General features: G+C 34.4%; 1 pseudogene; it reads left to right on the top strand.

Moving 5' to 3' along the window:
- Positions 1-22,916: 22,916 nt before the first annotated feature.
- On the top strand, positions 22,917-25,604 carry LOC149390717 (uncharacterized; annotated as a pseudogene).
- The last annotated feature ends 1,408 nt before the right edge of the window (positions 25,605-27,012 follow it).

The following is a 27,012-nucleotide window of genomic DNA, read 5'->3' as shown; positions in this document are numbered from 1 at the left end:
AACTCGTTATTCTAAATTTTTATTTTATCGTATTAACCGTTTTAAGTCATTAACGTCCACTTTAATTAATGCTTCTTATTATTGTTTGGTGTTCATCAATGTGTTCGAGAGAATTTACAATCTTTTTGTACATTTTTGTAGTGACAAAATACTTTTTGTTTTACTGTGCATTGAGAGCTAAAGGGTCGTCGAGAGAAGATTGTGTGAAAGCGAAGAGATGTCAGATCTAAAAGAAGTTTAAGGTGTAGTTTAACAGAAACTAGAGACGAATACCAATCTAGAGAGAATCTTTAAAACAGTTTTTTAGTGGAAAAAATTGAAAACAAAAAGTGAAAGTTATGTTTGGTTTAAGTTTTTGGAAAAAAATTTCAAAAAATTTTGAAGTTGTTTTGTAAAAGAGTAAAGAAAACTGAAAACAAATAAAATGTGTTTTTGGAAAAAAAAATTTCTTCTCTCCTTCTCCTCCTTCTCCTCATCTTCTCTTTTCATTTTTTCAAAAACAAAAATGAAAACTGTACCAAACACTTTTTTCAGTTTTTTTAATTTCTCAAAAACAAAAATAAAAACTGTACTGAACAGCTTTTTGAAAACAACTGCAAAATAATTTTTCAGTACAACTACAAAAATTAGAAAATATAAAACAAAAACTTTTTGAGTTAACTACCAAACACAACCTTAGAGTCTAAGTCTGTATAGTAGTTTTATTGATTATTTAGTGAATGATTTTTCACTACCACGCAGCCGGGGCCGGTTTGAGACATTATGAGGCCTAAAGCAAAAGTTCAAACTAAGACTTTTTTAAGTATAAAAAAAATATAATAGTAAATTTCAAATGGGAAAATAAAATCATTAAAACAAACAATAATAATTTATACATATTTAATAATGACATTAGTTTTTTTGTTTTTCTTTTTCTGTGTAAAAATTGCCATTGAACACGTGGTAGATGAAGATTCTGTAAATTAAAAAGAAAAATCTTTCAAGTTGTGTGGCATGAGATAATAAAGACTAAAAGTAGGGATGGCAACGGGTACGGGTAAAGCCAGGTACACCTATTCCGTTACCCGTACCCGCTATAATTTTTTACCCGTTACCCGGACCCGTTTACCCGGATTTTGAGACGGGCCGGGTAACGGGGATACCCGCCGGGTAAACGGGTTTAAAATATCGGACCCGTTACCCGTTTACCCGGTTTAAAAAAAGAGTAGCGGGTCGGGTAGACCCGCTTACCCGTTTATAAAATAAAAATCCATCAACAATATAAAGTTTAAAAATAATATATCATCTTTAGGTAAACATATGATTTATTATATTTTTAAAAATAATGTTTAAAATATATCATCTAATTAGGTAAACATATGATTTATTATATTTTTAAATATTTAAAAGTTAACGGGTCGGGTCCCGGGTACGGGATGGCTATTCCGTTACCCGTACCCGGACCCGTTAAAACCTTAACGGGTATTACCCGTTTACCCAAAAAGAAGGGGTATTACCCGACCCGAATAAATCGGGTAACGGGCCGGAACGCGGGTAACGGGTCAAATTACCATCCCTAACTAAAAGAGATAAAAAAATAAATAAATAAACAAATGGGTTATTAGAGCAATCTTCAATGTAACATTAAATTGGGTGTAATTTTCACACCAAATTTGCTTTTTGCTCCAATGGTACTACACCAAATCTCACACTAAAGAAAATATTCAAGGAATATGCTTTTTTTATTAAGTTTCTTAATGCTTTAGATTTAGTGTCTTAATTTTATAAATTATATCTAATTAGATATATAAAAATGTAATTGTATTTTATTTATCAATTATGTATCATATAGTATATATCAATATTAAATTATTTAAAAATAAAAAATGTAATTAATAAAAGTGAAAATTAATAAATTTCATAACATAGATTGTACAATATTTTTTAGTATTTTCTTTGTATTTTGTATTTTCTTGTAATGTTAAGAATTTTGTGGTAATAGTATGTGTAGTAGTATCTTTTAATTAGATTTGATATCTATAAATTATTGTTATTAATTATTTTCTTAATTTGGTTTGATATTTATAATTTTTTTTAATTATTGGCTTAATTTAAGTGGTACTAAGAAAATTAATTTGGATTATAAATCAAACTCCAAACAGTTAAAACATATTGAATAAGGTCGGATTAATTAAAATATGTACTTTTAATTAAGAATTATGAATTAATTATATATTATTAATGGTCAAATATTTTGTGTTAATCTTGACACCAAATGAACAGTGTTACACCATTTGGTGTAAAAGCTGCACCAAATATAGAGTTTTAGAGTTTTGATGTTTTTACAAGGGAAGAAGAAAAACTCTAAATTTGAAGTTTTAGAGTTTAGCTCTAGAGATGGTCTTAGTTTTATATATGGCTTGGACTTTTTTTAAACAAAATTCATCATGCTGCTTTCCCTTTCGTTTCAACTCGGCGGAGTGCAATTTCAGTACAAAATCGACGACAATCGGCTAGCAAATTCCAGAATTCCTTTTTTGTGCAGTAACCCTAAACCCAGATTTTAATTTCTTGATTTTGTTGAGTAATTTGATTTTTTTTCTTCATATAGTTGGGTTCATTGTTGTATGTATTTTGACAAGCTATCATATATATTTTTTTTCCGATTTTTTTGAGGACTTATGGTGAACCACCATTTTTTCCCGGTGAACCTCCAACTTTTTCGGCGACCATCATTTTTTTCGGCGACTCAAAAATCGTATTTTCACCCACTTATTTATATATTTTTAAGTAAGCTTATGTCTTCGAATTACATATACATATACTAATGTCGATTGAATTGAAAGTCACTAGATTTTGAATGAAATTGTTAGATTTTTAATTGAAATGAAATTTCATTTAAGTTAGAATTGAAAGTCGTTAGATTTGAAAGAAATGGTTAGTTTTTAAAATGAAATGAAATCATCAATTATGCTAGAAATGAAATTGTTAGAATTTGAATTGAAATTGTTAGATTTTGAATTGAAATTGTTAGATTTTGAATTGAAATGATATTGTCATTTATGCTAGAAATAAAATTGTTAGAGTTTGAATTGAAATTGTTAGATTTTGAATGGAAATGAAATTGTTGGAATTTCAATTAATTGAAATGTTGAAATGAAGTTGGAGGGCATTCCTAACAAGCAGTGGGCGGTGGATATTGCGGTTGAGAGATGGACGAGATAACTTCTCATCTGTTACACCAAACAGGTAAAAGTCATTTCACTTATTCGTTGCAAACGTCTTTGTATAATTTCTAATTGATGTATTTGATTGTTTTACTTGTAGCTGACTACCTAAACCAAAGTTTCGACATAATCCAGAGATCATGATGCTACTTGAGCATTTTACGGTGGTAACGCAAGTGTTTGAGGTTTTGTTTCCGAATAATGAATGCGACAACATTGGAAGCAAATTTCTGGCATTCCGCGATACGAGAGGCATGTTTGGTAGCAAAAGCACAGTAGTAGGAAGATCTAAGATGGCTTCCGGTAAGAACTACATCTTTGAATCGAAGTAATAATATTTTAGAATTTAATATTTACGGAGTTCGATCAATATTGTAGGAGAATGGTGAAAAATGTTCGGAATCCAAACACCAACTTTGTGAAAGTTGGCAACGAGAATCTTGTCTCAAACTGTATCGTCATCGACGTGCGAGAGAAATTGGAGCACGTTCGCACATGTCCACATAAAACAACGAAACCGACTGGCGTACAACAAAATAGAAGAACTTATTTTTTGTAGCTACAATTCGGAGACATCGAAAGCGACGTCGTTGATAGGAAAGATCCTTTGGATATGATCCAAAGATCAATGCAGGTAATGGGCAACAACGTGGATGATGATGAACTATTGCAATTGATCCGACCAATTCACCTTGACGATCAAGACCAGAACCATGACCCACGTGTCACCTCACAGGCTCGGGAGAAAAACATTGATGTGGACACTGTATTGAGTGAAGACGTTGGTCAGACTTCGCATGGATCGTCAGAGATGGACGTCCTCCTAATGATGGTGACGATGATGGATGTGGTGGTGACTTTGGCGGGTTTGGTGCTAGTCAAGAAGTTGGTGGTGGTGGAGGTCAACCTTACGATCCGTGGACTATGGAACAAGGTTATCAAACCACACAAGATGAAGATCACGGGCACGGCGCCTAATATATGACACATTAGTGTATTCAAATTTAAATACTTCGGAGCTCTCAAACAATTTACATATGATTAAAATGGAAAGTAATATATTATATGTTTCATAGGTCGGGAGATTACTTTGACTTTGAGACCGAGTCGTATTACCGCGGTGGAACACAAAGGGGAACATTGCACTATATGTCTTTTGGTAGTGTCTACGGTGGTGGCTTTCAACAATGATTTGGATCGTACATGTCCTCTGATACTGAGTATGACGTCGATCACTTGATGTCTCAGTTCAACACTATGTCGTTCACTACGTCAGACACACAGAGTGACGGTTCGTATATTTGTCATTCTTACCGTTACTCTAGTCCAATAGGAGTGCCACAACCACATGTTAATCAGCAAGGAAGTGCGCTACCTTTGGTGAACCCGTAGATCGGTTCGGTGCATAGCACAATATAGCACGTGTACCAGGATGTCCACTCATAAGTGATGTTGTGGGATACGATCAAGCCGACTACGACGTACATGTTCAAACTTTCAACAATCTTACAAGAGGCATTTCACATGGTGCCAATATTGCGAGCTTCAAGAAAATCAACCGAATTCTATCCAACCAGGACGTCCATCAGGATTCTATTAATACATTTTATTTTCTATTTGAACTAAATGTGTGTAGAACCTATTTATTTTAGGATGAAATTTGTGATATGTCATTCCCTATGAAATATTTATTCTAGATATATATACGATTTCAAGTGTTTTAAATTTAGACTATATTTACAAATATATATATATATATATATGTATTAGTTTATTTTGCAATATTATTTTCGTTCGATTTTCCATCGAAAATGACATTTGAAAATGGTACTTCATTTGCTTTATTACACATTTTTGTTTGTTCGGTTTCCATCGGGTGTCGATTTTTCGTAAATTAGGAGACACGAAACGGTACCGAAAACGGAATTTAAATTTTGGCTTTATGTTACTTCTCTATTTATTAATGTTTATTGAGTGAGCTAATAATTATGATTGGTTGTTCAATATATTGCTCTACATATATTGATCCAAGTTCGTTTAATAACTGTACAAGTTCACATTTTATGTTAAAATAAATAAATAAAGCATAAAACAAATTTATGCTCTCCTTGGCATAAAGAAGCAAAATCGGTTTCTCAATCAAAATCAGCAATGCGGTATTCTCACAACCATAAGGACAATTTATTTATCCACATTTTTTTCCTCATAAATAAAATTGTGACATTTCAAAGCTCACATAGATTTGTTAGTGAAGGGACACAGGATTCGGACTGTAAGTGGGGCCCGCAGTGTCTCCCTCCAACCCAATTGCCGGTTGGATGGGTCCCATTGAATCACAAGCCTAACACCGCGTGGGAATGGAATTTTTTGTCCTTTCTCACTATGGTCAACAATTAGTGAAAACTACCTCTCTTCTGTTACAAATGAATTAATAAATTAATTTCTGGTTGTTATTATTCTGTTTTCGAGATCGGATATACTGTTTTGTTAGGTACTTAATGATCTTCCTGTCTCCCCATACGATTTAATTATGAAATGTTAGGTCTTAAAGTATGGACACGGTTATTTGTTTACGATCTCATAGCTTAAGTAGCTAAATTACGCCATTGATGTATTGTTGTTCTCTATTGCCTAATACAAAACAGTTCGAAGCTTCAACCGACTTGAATTTGTAGTCTAGTAGTCGGTGGCGCTGAGTTAGCGTTTAATTTTTATTTTTAATGTAAGTCAGTGCTTGTTAAGAAGAAAATAAAATAGAAAGAATACTAAAATAACGCACTCCAGTATATTAGTCAAATTAAAATGTTGAAATTTCAGTTTAGCTATCATTTTACTTTAGTCAAATAACTATTTGTTGTTGCAGGCAAAAATATTAGCATATAAAAACTCAGATTTTGACCCTACTTAAAAAAAAAATTGCCCATTTTAATTTATTAATTGCCAAAAATTTAAAAAGAAAGAATCATTAAAATATATAATTGTCTCCCAACAACCCAATTTTAATTTATGAAAAACAAATAATATTGAAAAAAAAAGATTAAAATAAAAATAAAACCTAAAAAACGGATTATCAGCAAAATACATACATATATATATATATATATATATATATATATGTAGTCGAAGATAAATATAACTGCATATTAACTATAATTAACAAAAAATTACGAAAAATTTATAATAATTAACTATATAAGATTGAGAAGTAAAAGTTGGGAAAATATGGAAGACATCATCAATTAACGTTAATTAACAAAAATTTACAAATGATTTTGACATAGTTCTCCTCTACTCGTGGACCGATGACGGTGCTTCTAGACCTCCGCATGCCGACGAAGACCTCCACCGCCCTCGGAGTCCATGTCTGGCCACGCGACGCTCAACGGAGACGAAGAGCACCGCCGCCCTTGGAGCCTTGATCTTGTAGAATTCCACAACACTAGACATGATTTTTCGGCTGACACAATAAGTATGTTCTTGAAGACCTCGTTACCACTAATCCATAAGACTTGGAATCACTCTATTTCAAGTTTATATGAGGAATATATGGATTTTTGAGGTTTTGATAAAAAAAAAATGAAAACAGAGAGAGAGAGAGAGAGAGAGAGAGAGAGAGAGAGAGAGAGAGAGAGAGAGAGAGAGAGAGAGAGATGGATCAAAGGAAATGAGAAAAAAAAAACGTGATTAAGAAAAATGAAATAGAGAGCGATGTGATAGAGGATAAGACATCCTACCAATTGAAGATTTAAATTATTATTTTTTATTTTGAAAAAATATCGAATTAATTAAAAATAAGTGTAATGTAGGTATAAAAAATATGCAACGTCGGTTATTTAGCTATTTAATTCCCACATTTGAAGTGATCTGGCTGGTGATAAATATTTTAACACAATACATGTATTATAAATAATTTGGGAGCTCCGAATTTTACATAGTCCCGACAATTGATTTTACGAATTCAAAACGACAACCATACCTATGTATTTTAATTAATATTTCATTTTAGTATTTGTATGCATAATTTATAACTTTTAAAATTAGTGTAAAATATATAAGAAATAAAAAATATGGTTGAAAATAAACGATACAGATTAAGTATATGTGAAAAGTGTAATATTTAGAATTTTTTTTAAAATTATTAAAATAATACATAAATAATAAATTGCATTTTTAATGCTAGAAATAGAATTTTGAATCAGAGATAAAACACTATTTAATTTGGTATAGTGTATATGAAAAAGTGAAAAAAAAACTGTATGATAGAGTTTGATTGGAGATGATCTTAAAATATAAAAAAAAATCAAATATTAAATTAATCACTTTAATTTATTTAATTTATTATTATCGCTAAAATGAAATATAATCATTACAATTATATTTTGCTAGTTTGAATAAAATAGAATATTAACCATATAACTTACAATCTAACAGTTAATATTTTCTTTTATACGAATCAACAATTTAATCTACCAAATCGGAGGTGAAGAATATATTATCTTATTTCTTGAATTTTTCAACGTCACATGTTTTTTAATAAAACAAAATTTCAAGCTCTACCTTTGCAGCCTTGGACGTTGAATACAAGGCCCATGGTATCATGTAGGCCAATTTAAATGCTTTACAAAAAGTCCATTTTAGTGAATATTTTATTACTTCTTTTCCGTCAAAACATTTTTTTTACAAATTTCAAATGTGCTACACTTTCTGAAAAAAGTACGCTTTATCTAATTTCATAATAATATGAAGTATCAGAATTCATTTTAGCAGAGCTGATTCAAATAAAGATAAAAATTATACAAAATAGTCATTTAAAAGTATTTGATTAACAAAAAAAGTCAAAATCTCGAATTTTTATAAAATAACTAAAATTACGTTATAAAATATTTGAGGATTTATATACGCAGTTGATCACATTTAAAAAAAAAAATAATCATGAGTTTAATTTTTTTTCACTGGAACAAGGTATTAGCATATTTTACTAATTTTCAACAAACTTTAATTATTTTACGAATTTATTAATTTTAATTGATTATTATATAATTACCCACAATAAAACACAAACATTCAATTTCCGCTTTTCTAATATTTTATTAAATTCCAAAGATATAAAATTCTCGATAGTATTACGCAAACTCCGTTGTGTATTATCGTTATTAACTCAATTCAATGTAGTTGAAAAGAGAGTTTGTTGAGAATGATTTCGACTAATTCTCATTGACTTGAAGATTATATTATATATGAGTGATGATCAGTTACAATGCTAACAACCTGATCATCTCTCTTAACTGATCTAACTGACAGTTATAACAATAATTATGCTGACTCAGCTTTCCACTAATACAATACTAAGCCTATATCACAATAGCCCCCCGCAAGCTAAGCCGGCTGAGCCAGGTTGAGCTTGGAGCAGAGATGAATGAACCGGGGAATGGTGAGTGGCTTAGTCAGCAAGTCAGCTAACTGATCATCAGTGGGTACATAACGGACTTGAAGCAGTTTAGCAACGATCTTTTCCCTGATGAAATGAACATCCATCTCTATGTGTTTGGTGCGTGCATGAAAGACAGAGTTTGAAGCTAAGGCTCCAGCTCTTAAGTTATTACACCAAATGACTGAGGGTTAAGGATTCAAATGGACTCCAAGTTCTTTGAATAGGGACTGCAACCAAAGAACTTCCGCTGCTGTAGAAGAAAGTGCCATGTACTCCGACTCGGTGTTGCTGCGAGAGACAACATCTTGTTTCTTCGAGCACCAACTGATTAGACTGGATCCCAAATAGACAAGATAGCTTGTGGTGGAACGTCTATCGTCAATGTTTCCTAGCCAGTCAGCGTCAGTGTAGGCCACAAGATTGAGTTGTGGAGCAGCTTCAAACTTGAGGCCTTGTGATGGAGTTCCAATGAGATACCGAAGTACTCTTTTGCAGGCATCCTAGTGTACAACCGATGGAGAGTGGAGAAACTGACTCAGCTTGTTTACTGCGAAAGCGATATCCAGACAAGTCATAGTGAGATATTGTAACGATCCCACTATGCTTCTGTAGGTTGATGGCTGATCAAACAACTCGGGGTCTTCTTTACTCAGCTTCACGCTGGGACACATCGGAGTAGGACATGCCTTCGCTCCTGTCAGATTTGTTTTCTTCAGAAGATATCTAATGAACTTCTGCTGTGTGACATAGATGCATGACTCATCACGGGAAACTTCAAAACCCAGAAAAAAAATTCACATGACCAAGGCTTTTTAGTGTAAACTGCTTGTTGAGATCTCTGATCAATTTGACTATGAACTGAGAATTGTTCTCTGTAACCAATATGTCATCTACGTACACGAACAGGTAGATGAGAATTGAGTTGTGTTGATAGATGAACAGTGAGGAATCTGTTGTGGAGCTGACAAAGCCATATCGTGTTAGAGCGAGTCGGAGCTGATCATACCAAGCTCGTGGTGCTTGAGGAAGACCATATAAAGCTTTGTTCAACTTTCAGACGTAATTGGGCTTTTGAACATTGATGAATCCCTCAGTTGTCCCATGTACACTGTCTCTTTTAGCTCACCATTTAGAAATGCGTTGTTTATGTCGATTTGCTGAATATCCCAGCCAAAAGTAATGGTGAGTGTGAAAACTACATTGATTGTAGATGGCTTTACCACCGGACTAAAGGTCTCAAAATAATCGACGCCAGCTGTTTGTTGAAACCCACGCGCTACTAGACATGCTTTGAACCGTTCAATTGAGCCATCTGCTTTGTGCTTCACACGGAATACCCAGCGGTTTGATACAAACGCTCATGCCGTCAGTAAGGGGAACTAACTCCCAAGTGTTGTTGCTGATGAGAGCTGTGTACTCTTGGTCCATGGCAGCTTTCCACGCTGGATCCGAGAGTGCTTCTTTGACAGTACCTGGTTCCTACGCCAATTCACACAAAGCAACAACTACTAATAGAGCTTTTGGTTTATGGATACCTAGTTTGGCTCTAGTTATCATAGGATGAGTATTTTGTGGTACAATGGTTGTTTGTGGTCTATGTGTGGTTGGATTTAGATCAGGTTCTTGGAAAGGTACAATTGAAAGGTTATCATCTTGAACATGGGAGCTGTGAGTTGTTTCTGCAGCTAATTGTTCTATGTTGGGGTGTGAAGAACTGTTTGAGGGTGTTGAATGAGAATAAACTTGAGATACGAGTGGGATGCAATGTGGGTTGGGAAAAGGAATTGGTTGTGATTGATTGGAGCAAGTAGCTGGCGGTTTGAGTTCAAACATCTCAGAGTATAGAAAGGAATGTTCATCAAAGATCACAAGCCGAGCAACATAGATTCTACCAGACTCATGTAGACATCTATAACCAGCATGTAAAGGACTATAACCCAAAAAGACACACTTTGAGGACCTGAAATTGAACTTGTGATTGTGATAAGGTTGTAGAAAAGGAAGTCCAAAAACTTTAAAAAATTTGTAATCAGGGACCTTTGAAAACAGGGCTTCAAATAGAGATTTTAAACCAAGACATCGAGTTGGAGTTCTGTTTATGAGGAAAATGGAAGTAACAACAGAATCCCACCAAAATTTCAATGGCAGTTTGGCTTGAGCAAGGAGAGTGAGAGGCAAATCTATGATATGTTGATGTTTTCTTTCTACCTTGCCATTTTGCTGGTGAGTTCTAGGACAAGGATGTCGAAACTGAATGCCTAACTGGTTTAAAATTGGAGTAAAGGCCTAAATTCACCACCCCAATCAGTTTGAAGAGACTTAATTTTGGCATTGAATTGTGTTTTATTGAACTTGTAAAATCTATGAAAAACTGACACTGTTTCAGATTTTAATTTGAGTGGAAAAGCCCAGGTGTATCTTGTAAAATCATCTATAAAATGCACATAGTAACGATATCCATCAACAGATGTTTCAGATGACGGACCCCAGAGATCTGAATGAACAAGCCGAAATGGTGTAGTGGTTTTCAAACTGACAGGAGAAAAATGAAACTGATGCATTTTACCAGATGTGCAAGCATTGCAAAAACTCATTTTATTAATACTGAGAGGACATTTTACAGACTTCTAGACATGACACAGGGTTTCTTTTGATGGATGCCCGAACCTTTGGTGCCAAATATTTACATCTGTAGTACTTGACATATTACTAGAGGTAGTGCAAACCAGGGATTTGACATTTGTTTTTACACAAACACATGACTCAGAATTCAAACTACAGTCATTACAAAGACTACTACAAACAGAGAACAAAGAGCTTTCAAAACTTGAGACAAAAGCACGAATTTTGGACTTTATATTCTTGAGATGTGATGACAATCTCGCGAGATCAAGCTGGTATAAACCCTCTTTAAGAATGGCTTCCAGAAGCACCTTCGATGTTGCCTTATCCTTGATGAAACATTTATCATCGAAAAATTCAATTAAAATGTTGTTATCATGAGTGAATTGAGATATGCTCAAAAGATTTTTGGTTATTTGAGGGACGTGAAGGACATTTTTTAGAGTAAGGTTTTGTCATGGTTCTCAAGCTCTAAAGTAATGTTGCCAATATGTGAAATAGCGAGTTTAGAACCATTACCTACAACGAGCTTCTCATTGCCTTTGTAATCGTTGATGACGGTGAGGTTGTTAAGCTCCGATGTGATGTGGTTCGTTGCGCCGCTGTCAAGATACTACTCTTGACCACAATTGGAATTGTTAGCTGATCCGGTGTAGCCTTGAGGACTTGAATTAGCTTGCTGTTGTGGTGGGCTTTGACTGCCTTGAAAGGTGACATTAAATCCGTGAAAGCACTTTATCGAAACGAGTCAAATTCGACCACGCAGCTGACAGGTTGGCCTGTTTCAACGGCCTTAGTTTCGTCCTCCACGACCACAGCCTCGACGTCCACCATTTGATCTGGAGCTCGCACCATTGTTGTACTATTGTTGCAAATTCGATGTGTTGTTGTAGCCTCCTTTTCTATAAGCCGCGTTCGCCATCGGAGCATTCAGAGGATCGGCGTTGAAGACTGATTGATGCGCTTCAATGCGCATTTCTTGAGACTGGAGTGCGAATTGCACTTCTTGAAGCGAGATCTTGTCTGATCTTCTTGTGAGATTGACTACTACGGACTCGTATTCTTGACCTAATCCGCCAAGAATGTAGAGGATCAATTCTTCGTCGGTGATTACAGATCCGACGGAGCCGAGATTGTCGGCAATGTTCTTCAACTTCAGGATGTACTCATCGATCGATTGATTACCTTTCTTTTGCGTCTGGAGCGAGAATCGCAGTTGCATAACTCGTGCTCGTGAGTTCGTGTAGAATGAGGCTTGGAGAGTTGACCAAACAGACTCTGAGCTTGTGCACCTATTTACTTGACCTAGCATCGCTTCAGAGATCGAAGAAAACAACCATGAGAGAAGAAATTGGTCCAATCGAGTCCAAGAATTAATTTTGGATTCAGAATCTTCGTCGGCGCTCCATCGACACCGGTAGAATCGAGAGTTTGACTTGGACACAGAGTTTTTCTGAGAAGAAATCCGTAGAGTCCATGAGCTCTCGTGGTGGACATCACTTGTGTGGTCCATAACTGGAAATTGTTCCGATCAAGCTTGAGCTGTAGAGGATTGATGTGTGGCGTGAATTACTGGTACAATTGAGTCTGAGACGAGATCGACGAGGAAGCGGAAAACGATGGAGAAGAGAATAGACCAGCCATAGATGAAGAAGAGTTAGATGAAGAAAAGTTCGCCATTGTAGAGGCGTACGAAGCTCAGATTGGAGAATCGAAAACAAATTGCGGAAATTTTTTTAAAGAGAAACTTAGCTCTGATACCAAGTTGAAAAGAGAGTTTGTTGAGAATGATTTCGACTAATTCTCATTGACTTGAAGATTACATTATATATGAGTGATGATCAGTTACAATGCTAACAGCCTGATCATTTCTCTTAACTTATATAACTGACAATTATAACAATAATTATGCTGACTCAGCTTTCCACTAATACAATACTAACCCTATATCACAATAAATGATGACAATAAATAGTAAAAGATCGGACTTAGTCACAAAAGATGGTGTAAGAGCATCTCCTATCACACGACATCCCACCAAATATGCCGTGTGATATGCTCCAACCTCACGCTATTTGCAACAACAAATATAGCGTGTGATACAGTGTCACGCTATATTTGCAGTGACACTTTATCACACGGTAAACTTTTTTTTTAAATCCTTTTATTAACACATTAAGCACTAATTTATATATGTATATATTAACCCTATAAATATTTATAAAACACTAAAACTCATAAATTGACTACAAAAAACATATTAAAATAAACTTCAAGTAAAACATAAAAAATTTAAGCATATATTAAAATTAAAATTAAACACACTAAATAAACATAAAAAAAAGATAACAGAATTTTAAAAGACATAACAAAAACTCAAGACACAATTTAATAACCGGGAAAATTATTTCCAGTTTCGTCGAGATAATTATAATACTGAGTAAAATCTTGATCTTGATCTCATAGAGCTTGATCTTCATGAGTTTGATCTCTCCGAGCTTGATCTCTCTGAGCTTGATTTCGTTGAAATAACATAATTTTAAAAGACATAACAAAAACTTAAAACACAATTTCATAACCGGGAAAATTATTTCCAGTTCCGTCAAGATAATTATAATACTGAGTAAAATCTTGATCTTGATCTCCTTGAGCTTGATCTCCCTGAACTTGATTTTGTTGATAATTAGATGCTCAATATTGAGATCCATGAAATTGAGAACCTTCTCCTTGTTCTTCATATTGGCTTGTCTTTGCTCTTTTTTGCATAATTTTTTCTTTTACTAGAAATTCACGCATATTTGGGTCGGATATATTATCCAAATTCATCAATAAAATTTATTCTCTTCTTTCATTTGAGCCAGCTCAATCTTTTTTCTTTCGAAGTTCATTTTTTTGTCTCTGAACTTCAATTCTATAACAATTAGAATCTTTAACAGTTCGGACAAGACTCTAATTTTTGTTTATCATTTTTTTAAATTCTTCAACATCTTTTTGTTGTCTCTTTGCTTTTTTTTTTTTTACACCCATTGATCTTCTAGATAAATTGCATGTGCCTTCTTGATCATTCATGTTAAGATCATATGAATTCATACCGGGGGTTAAAGGTGACTCGGTAGAAAATGATATTAATGTGCTAGAGGCATCTCATCTTTTTGCTAATCTTGGTGAGGGTACTGCTCCACCGGCCAATTATGTCATTAATGGAAAAGAATATAATAAGGGTTATTATCTAGCTGATGGTATATACCCAAAATGGTCGACCTTTGTTCAAACTATTTATGATCCACGTGGTCCAAAAAAAGTTATTTGCAATGAAACAAAAAGCATGTAGAAAGGATCTGGAGCATGCATTTGGAGTGTTGAAGTCAAGATTTGCAATTGTGGCCGGACCATCCCGCTTTTGGAGTAAGAAAGTGTTACATGATATCATGACAACGTGTATTATTTTGCATAATATGATAATAGAAGATGAACACGATGTTAATCCAACCATTGAAGACCGAATCGAAGTTCCAAATGCAGAAGTTGAGATGGCGGACGATGAAGATGCTCGATTTCAACAGTTCTTAGCTCGACACTGACAAATCAAGAATAGAGACGCTCATATTGAACTTCGAAACACATTATTTTAATGTTGAATTATTTTAATGTAATATTTCTTTTTAAGTAATGTAATTTTTATTTCAATTTTTTATTTATTTTAGTTTTTGTTAAATATTGGTAAGTAATGAATAATTTAAATCACTTAATTAAAAAATATAAACATTATAATTATTTATTGAAATATTTATTAATAAAGAGATTGTATAATTTTAATAATATAATAATGGTGAATAATTTTTTTAGTGTGAAATTTAGTATTGTAGTTGGAGTTGAAATTTTTTTTGGTGTTAAATCAGTACAAAAGTTGTGTGATTTAAACACCAAATATATAAAATGGGTTGGAGTTGCTCTAGTAGTTTAGATGTATAACACCGTCGGTTTGCATGAATGTTATCTTTTTTAATTTGTTGTATATATATTTTAGATATTGAATTTCTTTATTTTGAGCTGTCAAGATTTATTGAAATCTTTAGTCATCATGAAACATAAAGGTATTTTTCGTCACCGGTTCCATATAGCAGAAATTCACAGCACATACATGCTTTTATTGCAATGCTAACTATTTTTTTTTTTTTTTTTTTCATTTTATAAGTCTAGTATGCGTTATCATATACGTTAACAGAAGGATGGGGAGAATAATTGAAGACTCATAAATAGCACACGCGTTATTTTCTGATGGTGTATCTTTGTCATTTGACCTAAAAGCTTAAGGAAAATTAGTAACTTTCATATATGTATGGAGAATTAAAATTCTTCAATTTAGTTTTACCATCATAAACAGCCATGTATAATTTTAATAAATAAATAATTAATTAAAAAACTGGTTTTATCAAAGAGTACTATTTCATCTTATCGTACTAATGTATAATACTTATTTTTAAAATAATTATGACTAAGAGGTTCATTTAAAAGTGGAACCTAAAGTACTAACTAAATGATTACATATGTTAAAAATGTAACAAAATTATAAAACTTATTCTAAACGAGGATCTCAAGTTTGTAAAAAATTTTAAAACTATAACACCAACTCCAATCCTACGGTGTATCATTATATTTAGTGTCGAATTGCCTCCAATCACACTGAAAAAGTCACACTATATTATACCGTTTCTACAGTAACACGTCAAATTTGGTGTGTCACTTAAACACCAAAATTCACAAAATGACTACGAAATTCATATAAAAACAAAGTTCAAATAAAAATTAAAAACTCAAACATAAATTTTAAAGTTAAATTAAACATAACAAATAAACATAAAAACTAAATTTGATCTGTGATATTTATTTCAAATTTTTATTATTTTAAATTTTGTACATCTTAATATTTATTAAGTACTCACATTCACATGTAGGATGCAATTTTAATCACTTAATAAAAAAAATAAGTATTACAATTATTTATTGAAATATTCTAGTAGAGATTATTTTATTTTAATAATATAATAATAGAGAATAGTATTTTAGTGTGAAATTTAGTGTTGCGGTCGAAGTTGAAAAAAAGTTTGGTGCTAAAAAATTTAGTGTGTTACTGTGACGACCCGACTTTTCGGACCATCTTACTTATCTTACTTTTTATACTTTATAAAATTTGAGGTAAATTTAAAAAAAAAAAAAACATAACTTAAAATATAAGTTTGAAAACTCATGACCTAAAAATAAATTTTTCATTTGAAAACTTGATGAACGAAAACAACCAAAAATCAAAGTTGCGTGATCAAAATATAAAACCAAAAATACCATTGTAAATAAATACCATAAATAAAGTCGTAACCTTTAACGGAATTGAAAAGCATAACTTAAACCATGAAAAATAAAACCTTGGGTTTGGATTATTGAAAAACTGAAAGCAAAGCGGAAGTCTTTTATTTTCGAAAACGGCAACCATAACCCAACCCTTTCACCATCGTCGCCGTTGATCCACCCTCCTCACTTGCTCATAGGTTGTTTACCTACAACACAGACGTATATTTTTTTTTGAAGAGATGAGCTTATGCTCAGCGAGAATAATATAAAGCTCACAAAAAAAGAGTAATGCGATGCATGAACCGGTTATTAGTATTTTAAAACTAATTGATGACTTGATCTTTCTTTTCTTGATTCTATCAACTTTTAGTTCGGGGTACCTCTAGGGTAGTCGTACCAATTTCAGTGCACACTTTAGAGACGAAAATATGGAATTGCAAGGTCCCACACTTCGCTCTATCTAATAAACATATTAGGGCCTCGGCCCGAGAAATTTCCCCATTTGGGCCCGTGAGTCGGCTCGAGAAATTCTCCTTAAGACCTCCGTAGCTCAAGGCGGTACGACTCCCTTGCTTATCTTTATCTTTTCACTTTTTTTTTTTCGTTACATGCACGAATGACGTATGACATAAAATATACATGATAACATGACTAGAAAAAGAACATGATATAAGTATTCTAATTTATAACATATCATCACATAACATACCATACCATATCATATCATCACATAACATACCATACCATATCATATCATAAACTCAGCATATCATAACATATCATTCATAATTTATCATATCATAACATACCATAACACACAAATGTCAAACAATCAAACAATACCAATTTCAAAAAATATTATAAACTCATTCAAATCATATAATACTTAATATATGTTTGAACTAATCTGTGTTGCAGTGAGATTATTCTCACCTTCGTTTCGGAAGGTACGACCGTTGGTCGTGGACGGCTCAGGAAAACTAGACGCTCGGAAAAGCTAAGCCGCTCGGAACCTAAACGAGATAAAAGACTACTGGAATCAACTTAGAAAAAGATTCAAGACAAACTTTTGGTTCTGGAAATTTTCAGAAACGACTTTCGAAGTGAAATTACGAAAATGCCCTTGGTTATTAGGGTTTCGGTGAAAACTAAAACTCTGAGAAAACTTCTGTAAAAATTCCAGTACATATAAAACATAATTTTGATCACTTTTTGTAAAGGCACCATGCCCAAAATAAGTTTTAACTATTTAATAAAAATAAAAGAAGTGCTAAAATCTAACTTTAAAATTTTAGCAAAAAACTGTTTGCGCACCATTTTTAAAATAATCAGAAAATGTTCTTTATTTTATAAATTTTTTATTTATTTAAGATTTAGATAGAAGACACTTAAATCTAATTTTTCCAAAAAGAATCAACGCAAAACCATACTTTTTGAAACCAGAGCAAACGTTTTAAGAAACCGTTTTCAAGGAATCTGAACCAGATAGAAAAGATAACATACCTAATTAGAGCTACGAATTTCCAAACAAAGAGAAGAATGGGGGAGGGAGAATAGAGAAGAAGCGTTAAAAAAATGATGAGATTTTTATATATGACTTAATTAAACCTTAAAAGCCCAAACCCTAAAAGCCTAAACCCTAATCCTACTTCTACTCTAAAAAAAATTAATTATTATTATTATAATAATAATTATTATAATATATAAAATAACATAATATCACTAGGAGAAAAATGACATTTAGAGGCGGCAAGTAATTTAGAGGCGGAATTTTCGCCTCAATTTAGAGACGAAATTAGTGATATAGAGGCATAATTCCACCTCTACGTACAAAACAAATATTAGAGGCGTAATTATACATTAGAGGTGGATTCCCACTTCTAAATATCCAAACAAAAATATTAGAAGCGAATTTTTCCGCTTCTAAACTTACAAAATTTTTTAGCCTTTCATAACACATTCTTTAATTATTTTATGTCCAAATTAAAAAAAAAACAAAAATTATATGGCCACTAACCCAGTTAAAAGACTTGACTTTTCTCTCACCATATACATCGGCACACGCATATAACCAACGCAAGACTGGTTCTTCCTCATTTTTCTCCTAGCAAACAACCCACTCTCTCACTCTCTCAGAACATGGACATCTATAAATCGATCGACCTTAGCCACATTCTCTTCTCCGTCTCATCTACTTCTTATCCGCCTTACCTTCTTCTCTATCACTCTCCCTCCATCAATTTAATCTCTCCCCCGTCGCCGTCACCGTCACCCTCGCCTTCAACGTCATCAGGTATGCTAACCGCCTCTAACTATCTCACTTATATTTCTTTGAATCTCATCTAACCCTCTTGATCTTCTCCCTCTTTTTCTGACCACCTTCGGCCTTCCACAGCCCCGCCACCATCGTCCCTCCACAGCCCCGCCGCCATCGTCCCTCCACAGCCCTGCCGCAATCTTCCTTCCAAAGCTACGCCATCTCTCTCCCTCAGATTGTGAGTATTTCAATTTCTGAAACCTCTAGAGTGTCAATTTTCTTTTCGAATTTTTTTATATTCGAGTTATTTGCATAAATAATAAGCAGCGATTTGAGTTGTTTAGACTGGTTGTTTTAAACTGTTTGTCTCTTGCCTAAATCTGAATTTTATACTCTTTTTTTTTTATCAAATTTGGTTCGAGATTACACTTGGGGATTTTTCATTTTTATTCACTCTGTCTACTCGGGAAATACTAGACAGCCCGCAGTGCCTTCTCCCCCATTTTTTTATGGCCTAGTTGGTTTTTATTCACTCTCTGACTCATGGTCTATTCGTGTACTTGAGATTAGAAACTTAAACTTAATGTATGATTACTTAATGAGATTAGAAACAGTGAGTTTCCAGACTTTAGCTTGGACAAAGAAGCTTCCACTAATTTAAATATATTCGTGACTACAATTCTTCTATAAGGGCTTGTGTATGTTAGTGATTTATATTCAGTCTTTCATTTACCAATATTGATTTTTCATCAAGCCATTGATTAAACGTGAAGGATGTTTTATGGTATATTATATAAGTATATGATTAAGGAATATGATATTCATCAAGCCTTCTGATTCTTCCACATGGTACTTTTTTAATTATTAATTTTTTATTAATTACTTTGGTTTTGTTACTCATAATTTTTTAGTTATACATATTTGAAAATTGTTAGCATACGCAAGACCTCATTTCAGACTTCGATCGTCCCCGCTTGCAGCCTCATCGATGTTAGGCTAGATATAAAATACACAGTAGGTCATGCAAGTAATATATATAGATAGATAGAGAGAGAGAGAGAGAGAGAGAGAGAGAGAGAGAGAGAGAGAAAGAGAGAGATAATAGACGTGCATTGACGTGCAAGGAAGCGCCCATTCGGTGGTCTTTCATGGCGGCCTTGGTCACTTGATCAGTCCTGATCGTCGACACCGCTTTAGGGCACGCTTTTGCGTAGTAATTTGTTGATAATTGAGCTGAGGCTGTTTCTGAGTGCACTAACATTATTGCAACAATCAAGAAGCTGATCGCAGTCGATTTTGAGATCAATGCCATATTGACAATAAATGATGTTTAGGAAGAAATTAATTAAGCTAGACACGATATCGAGTACCAATTGTTGGAGAATAATCAGTGTATTTATAGACGACATGGTTGTTTTCTTTATATTTTTGGTCAATTTTGTTGATATTGTTCTTTTGCGGCATGCTCAGAAAAAGTCAAAAGCTTGTATGCTCATTTTTCTTATTTCTGTTACGTTTCATAATTATAGTATTATTTAACTAACCATCATTTTGATCAGTGTGCTGCGACAAAACGTTACATTGTGTTGTGTGAACCTTTCTTAGTGGGGAATCTGATTAGTCAAAATATTTTCTATTTATCTATTTTTTGGTAATTTATATGCAAGCCTGTTGAAAGTTTCCGTTGCGTTAAGGTTTGTGCAAGTTCCCCAACTTTCAGAATCTTCTACTCGCAAATGCTGAAGCAGAACTAACTACAAGAGCTTCAAAGTATCTAGAAAGCCAAAGGTTAGTGATTAAGTAAAAAGCTAGAGAAAGTATATAAATTTAATCTGAGTTGTTCATAACATCTTTAAATGGACTTTGCTCTATATCTATCTAGTATGTCCGTTTCAAATTCAAAGTTTTCGGTTCTCTTGCATGCTGAGTTTGACGGCCTTGATTTTTTTATTTTTTATTTTTAAAAAAATCAAACCCAAAATCAAGAGGCAGAAATATGAGAATAAGATCACCAACTATGTCAAATATTTTACAGCTATTTTTCTTTCCTCGCATCCTCCCCACCTTTGGAGGGTAAATGATTGATTATTATTAAATGTCATATTTTACATTGTACTTACAGCACAGGTCCATATATATTTGGGATTTAGACACAATTGTCTTATTTTGAGCAGTAGACATATATATAAAAATTGAAATTTCATCAGATTGAGACTCCGTGAAATCAATCCTTACGTGGTGAAGGTTTGACTTCCTTCGATACCAGTGTACAATTATCCTGTTCCCTCCCAAGTCTCCAGTGAATCCAACATGTAAAGGCTGACACCATTAAACAAAAATGTCCAGACTTTAAAGATAATGTCCTTTATAAACCGACAGCCCTTGTAATAACTATGCAATTTGTTTTGAAGAAATGAGCTACTGACTATCACCATTTTTACGAGAGTACAGAACTGTTATTGTCTGTTCATGTGTTACAAGTGCGATAATCATTAACACAAACGATAAACCTATGGCCATATCAATGCTATTACTCAATTCCACTAGTTAACAGTTTTCAGCTTCATCTTAAAAAAAAAACTGACCCGAAGATGGGAAAAAAATCAAGTTCTGCATTATCTATACACAATGAACTGTATAAATTATGAAATTTCATGTTACTTTGATTTTTTTGTACTCTTAATGTATAAATTATACATATTAAAAATTGTTAGCATATTCATGTGTATCAATGATAATCTTCTATATATCTCAGTTAGCTTTATTGTTCGTCTTTTTCATTTCAGACTTTGCTTGTAACCTCTCCCCGTCCTCGCTTGCAGCCTCAACACGTTCGTTCTCCCATTTGTTTGTCTTTGTTGCAATTGGTTAGTTTCCTTTCAGTTTTTTTTTTAAATAAAGTTTCCATTCAGTTTACTGGATAGTTAATTATATGTAACCTGTTAGTTTATATAGCTGGGTAATATAGTTGTTAGTTTAGATAATTTGTAATATTGTATTAGTTCTAATAATTAGTTGATATGTAATTTTTTAAGTTAGTTCAAGTTAATATATTTCAAGGTAGTTAGTTTGTGAGTTTTGTAGTTGATGTGAATATTGAAATTAATGTGATTGAAGTAATTATAATAAGAATTTCTACTATACATAGAAATACGTGAAATTACTAATGAGATTAGAGTTTAAACTCTTCCAAACTTCTATATAATTTCTATGACATGTTTCAAAGTATAAGTTTCATATCTCTCCCCTCTATCTACTCCCTCTCAACTTTTTTCTCTTTTACCTCTCGTTCAGCGAAATGGCAAATCCAAGTCGAGATTGGATTTTTGAGGATAATCGGTTGAGTCTTGAGTTTAAGACTGGTGTAAATGAGTTCATGCGTCGTGCACGCTACCAAACAAACACCGAAGGGAAAATTAAGTGCCCTTGCAAGAATTGCAACAACGCGAGGTATCATAACTTAGTAGTTCTTAAGACCCATCTATTGTGCAAGGGGTTTACGTAACACTATACACAGTGGATTCACCATGGTGAGTCGCAACTTCCGCATGTTACTGAAGAGGAGAATTCTGCTGATGAAAATGATGTTGGAGGGTTGCATGACGCTTCACATGACATTCTGAACCATGACTAGTTTGACGATGTTGTCGATCCAACCCGAAGTGATCTTCGCGAAGAAGAGCAAGTTGAAGATCTCTTTGCCGAGTTGGAAGCAGAATTATACCCTGGGTGCAAAGAGTTTTCGTCTCTGTCATTTCTGGTTTCTCTAATGCACATTAAAGTAATGAACCAATGGACAAACGCGTCGTTCACTCAACTTCTTCAGCTGTTAAAAAAGTCTCACCCGTCCGGAAACAGAATTCCCGATAAATATTATGAGGCAAAGGCAAAGCTCAAACGCTTTGGCATGAGCTACGAGATGATCGATGTTTGTCCGAACGATTGCATGTTATTCCGGAAAGAGTTCGAGAAATCCAACTTATGTCCAATTTGCAATGCTAGTGGATGGGTGTTGAAAGATGGAGGCAAGAGAATACCGCAAAAAATATTACGGTATTTTCCTTTGAAAGATCGATTTAAAAGGTTGTATGCTTGTCGACACACGGCTTTTGAAATGCAGTGGCACAAGCAGGAACGTGTCAAGGAAGATGGCGTATTACGACATCCTGCGGACGGATTGGCGTGGAAGAAGCTAGACGAAAAATACCCAGAATTTGCTTTGGAGCCGAGGAACGTTCGACTGGGACTCGCCGCCGATGGTTTCAACCCATTCGGTGAAAAGAGTTTGTCATACAATATGTGGCCTGTGGTTTTAACTGCTTATAATTTGCCACCTTGGTTGTGCATGAAAACGTCATACCTTATGTTGACGCTTCTTATTCCGGGCCGCTTCTCACCTGGAAAAGACATAGATGTTTTCTTGCAACCTCTTATTGAAGAGTTGAAAGAATTATTGGTAAATGGAATACGACTACGAGATGGAGCTAACAAAAATGAAGTATTCCAGATGCGTGCCGCACTACTTTGGACAATCAATGATTTTCCAGCACGAAGTAGTTTATCTGGATGGAGTGGACAGGGGTATTATGCTTGCTCCACGTGCAACATCGATAAGCCTTCAATGGGTATTAGAAGCCGAGTCGTCTACTACGACCATCGTCGATACTTGCCAGATGGACATCCGATGAGAAAGAGCAAGCACTACAAAGTACGCATAGAGAAACGAAAGCCGCCGAAGAAGTTAACCCCGAGCGACATACTTGAGCAATTGAGATTCGTTCGTACACCGACACCAGGAAAACACCCTGAATTTGGAGGGAAGAAGCAAAAACGTGGCGAAAGAGAACTAAATTGGACCAAGAAAAGCATTTTCTACGAGTTGCCTTATTGGTCTGATTTTTCGTTGAAGCACAATTTAGATGTGATGCACATAGAAAAAAATGTGTGTGAGAATCCTGTCGGGACTTTACTAAGTATAGATGGGACGAATAAAGATGACGAGAAAGCAAGGAGGGATTTGATGGACTTAAAAATCAAATCGAGTTTACACTTGGAGAAGCATGGGAATAAATGGTACAAACCACAAGCATCATATACTATGAGTCAAGATGACAGAATACAGTTTACAGATTTTCTCAAGTCTGTCAAGTTCCCTGATGGACTTGCTGGGAATTTGAAGAACAATGTAACTGCTGATGGAAAATTGACAGGGCTGAAATCTCATGATTGTCACGTGATCATGCAAAGCTTGCTGGCTCCTGGTATTCGTCCTTTTATGACAAAGCCAATTCGAGAGACGATTGCTGAGCTTTGCAACTTTTTTAAGCTCATAAGCTCTAGAACGTTGCGAGTGGATGATCTTGAGAGAGCACGTGATTCCATCATTGAAATCTTATGTAAGTTGGAGATCATCTTTCCTCCTGCATTTTTTTACCATAATGGTTCATGTGGTAATGTATCTACCTGAAGAAGCTTTGAATGGAGGTCCGGTCAATATGAGATGGATGTACCCTTTTGAGAGATATCTTTGGAACATTAAAATTAACATTTTGTGAAAAATAGAGCCAAGCCTGAGGGCTCTATCGCTGAGGCATATGTTATAGAGGAAGCTTTATTATTCTGTGCAAGGTATCTAGAAGACCAAAAGAATGACTCCGAAACTAAAGTACACAAGCTCTCAGTTTTCCAGTCGGATGAGTGTAAGCCTTACGGTGCCATGAAAATTGTACGATTGGATGAGAAAATGAGAGACTTAGCAGAGTGGTATGTATTGACCAATTGCTTTGAGGTGGATCAATACATGACGTAAGTCTCATTTTGAATAATGTTCATCTTATTTTTATCGTCTCATGTGGAACTAATTAATTTTGGTTTAAGTCAGTGAACATTGGAATCTTATGGAAGCAGAAGGGCGACATGATGTTGACGAGTCGCATAGGAAAGAATTCAGAAAATGGTTTGGGGAAAAGGTATGGACGTGTTCCTTATAAATGTTGACGTATTTTGTATATGAACTAATGAATTCATATTTTTTAATCAGATTTATGAGCTTAAGGTAGCGGGGTCTGATGTGTCTGATGAGCTTTATGCGTTGGCTACTGGGTCATATCATACCGCTCAATTTTATCCAAGTTGCGAGGTCAATGGGGTTAAGTTTATCACTAGTCATCGTAATGATAGACTGACCACTCAAAATAGCGGTGTATGTGTACCAACAGATGAGTTCAATTTTTATGGACAAATGGAGGACGTCATTGTGTTGAATTATAGATATGATTGTCGCGTTGTATTATTCAAGTGTAATTGGTTTGGGGACAAGCATGATGCAAAAAACAGAGTACGCAAAGATAGGATTTTCGGAACGACGAGTGTTTATGTGGCAAAAAAATGGTTCACAGATGAACCGTTTATACTCGCAACTCAAGCAAAATAGGTGTTCTATTTAAAGGACCTTCATAATGGTCGTGAGTGGAAAATCGTTGAAGATTGTAATCATCGATTTTTGTGGGATCTTCCTAATATTGATGGCCCTTCTTCATCAACAATTTCATTGTTGGTACAACCGTCAGATTTTGACGCTTTGTCTTTTCATCGTCCAACATCTCATCCAGAGCCCGTGCATGATGATAACATCGAAGAGCAAGATAACTTCATAGACGATGAAGAAGATGAAATTGTTCATGACGTTGGAAATGAAGAAGAATTAGTCGATGAAGATATTGATTTTGATGACGATGAATGAGTATTGCTCGATAATATATTTTATTAATATAAATGTTGATGAAAATAAATAACTTTCACTACTATCTTATACTGATAACTTTTATGCTTTTTACAGACATGTCGGCTATGGGAAGTGAAGGAAATGAAGAAAGCAATGGTGATCCCCCGCATACACCATCATCCACCAGAAAACGTGGAAGTACTACTAGCGCTACTTCTCAAAAGGCGAAGAAAAGTGGGAAACGTGAGACATTTATTTATGACGCGAGCGTACAATTGTTCTTCCAGCCAGCGAGGATGGGGAATGGTGATCGGATTGGGACATATGCAAACGCATTGGGGTTGCTCGTGCGTGACATTATTCCTCTACAGACTCCAAGTTGGAGCTGTGTGTTGCCACAACAGGAGGCCGCAATAGTGAGTGGGATTCACTCAAGCTTTGATTTTGTGACAAGAGATGAAGAGACAAGCGAGCTTGTTCCACCTACGGTAGCTGATCTCGCAGAGATCGACGCAGTTATCTTGCAACATGCAAAAAAGCGCTTGCGGGATGCTAAATCGAGGTTGAGCAGGTACTTTAGGGTTACATGTGGCGGCGATCGAGCATTCGCAGAGACTAATAAACCAAAGAATGTGAGTGAACACGATTGGAAAGCAATACTCGATTTAATGGAAACCTCGGAGTTCAAGGTGAGTTTTTAAAGTAATTTATTTAGATTGATTTAGGATTATTAATATCGTTTCATCCTGTATAGGCAAAATCCGCCCAAAACATTGAAAATCAGATGCATAGGACTATAATTAGCCGACAAGGAACGTTAACTTTTGGTCAACACTGCTACCAACAAGTAAGTTGTAAATAGAATGTCCTATTTATATTGCTTTACAAAGGAAAAATACGTAGTTCTACAGGTTTAACTGTGTTAACCAGTTTCTACTTTAGAAACGAATTTGAATCACATGATTTCCCAATTTATAGTACCGATCCTTAGAATCTATTGCAAACGGTTCAAAGCTGACAATTTTATGCAATTAAAATTTTGAATAAGTGAATGCAGTACAAAATCTACTTTCGTAAACAACGCATTTGTTTCCTTTACAAAACATAGGTGCTCATATTTCTCGTCCTTATTTACATCATTCATAAGTCTAATTTCTTTTTGTTAATCAAAAAGAGGGAAGAGCCAACCTTAAGTTACTTCTAGAAAGCTCTCAGGTTGATTATGCATATGTTTTGTTCCGTTTTACAAAATTATATTGATCTTTACTATTTTTATTTTGCTGTCAGTGATAAGATACATATTAATAGAATGTACATAATTTATTTTCCCACTTTGACAGCGTGCATTATTATTGAGCAATTGGAACAAATAGTCCCTGAACTTCATAAGTTTAAAGTTTCATCCCTAAACTTCATATGATGTACC

The sequence above is a fragment of the Urtica dioica genome, chromosome 7, assembly GCF_054948205.1.
Source record: "Urtica dioica subsp. dioica isolate 48M chromosome 7, U.dioica_male_clone48M_v1_H2, whole genome shotgun sequence".
Taxonomy (NCBI): domain Eukaryota; kingdom Viridiplantae; phylum Streptophyta; class Magnoliopsida; order Rosales; family Urticaceae; genus Urtica; species Urtica dioica.
This window is presented reverse-complemented; position numbering and strand designations above follow the sequence as displayed.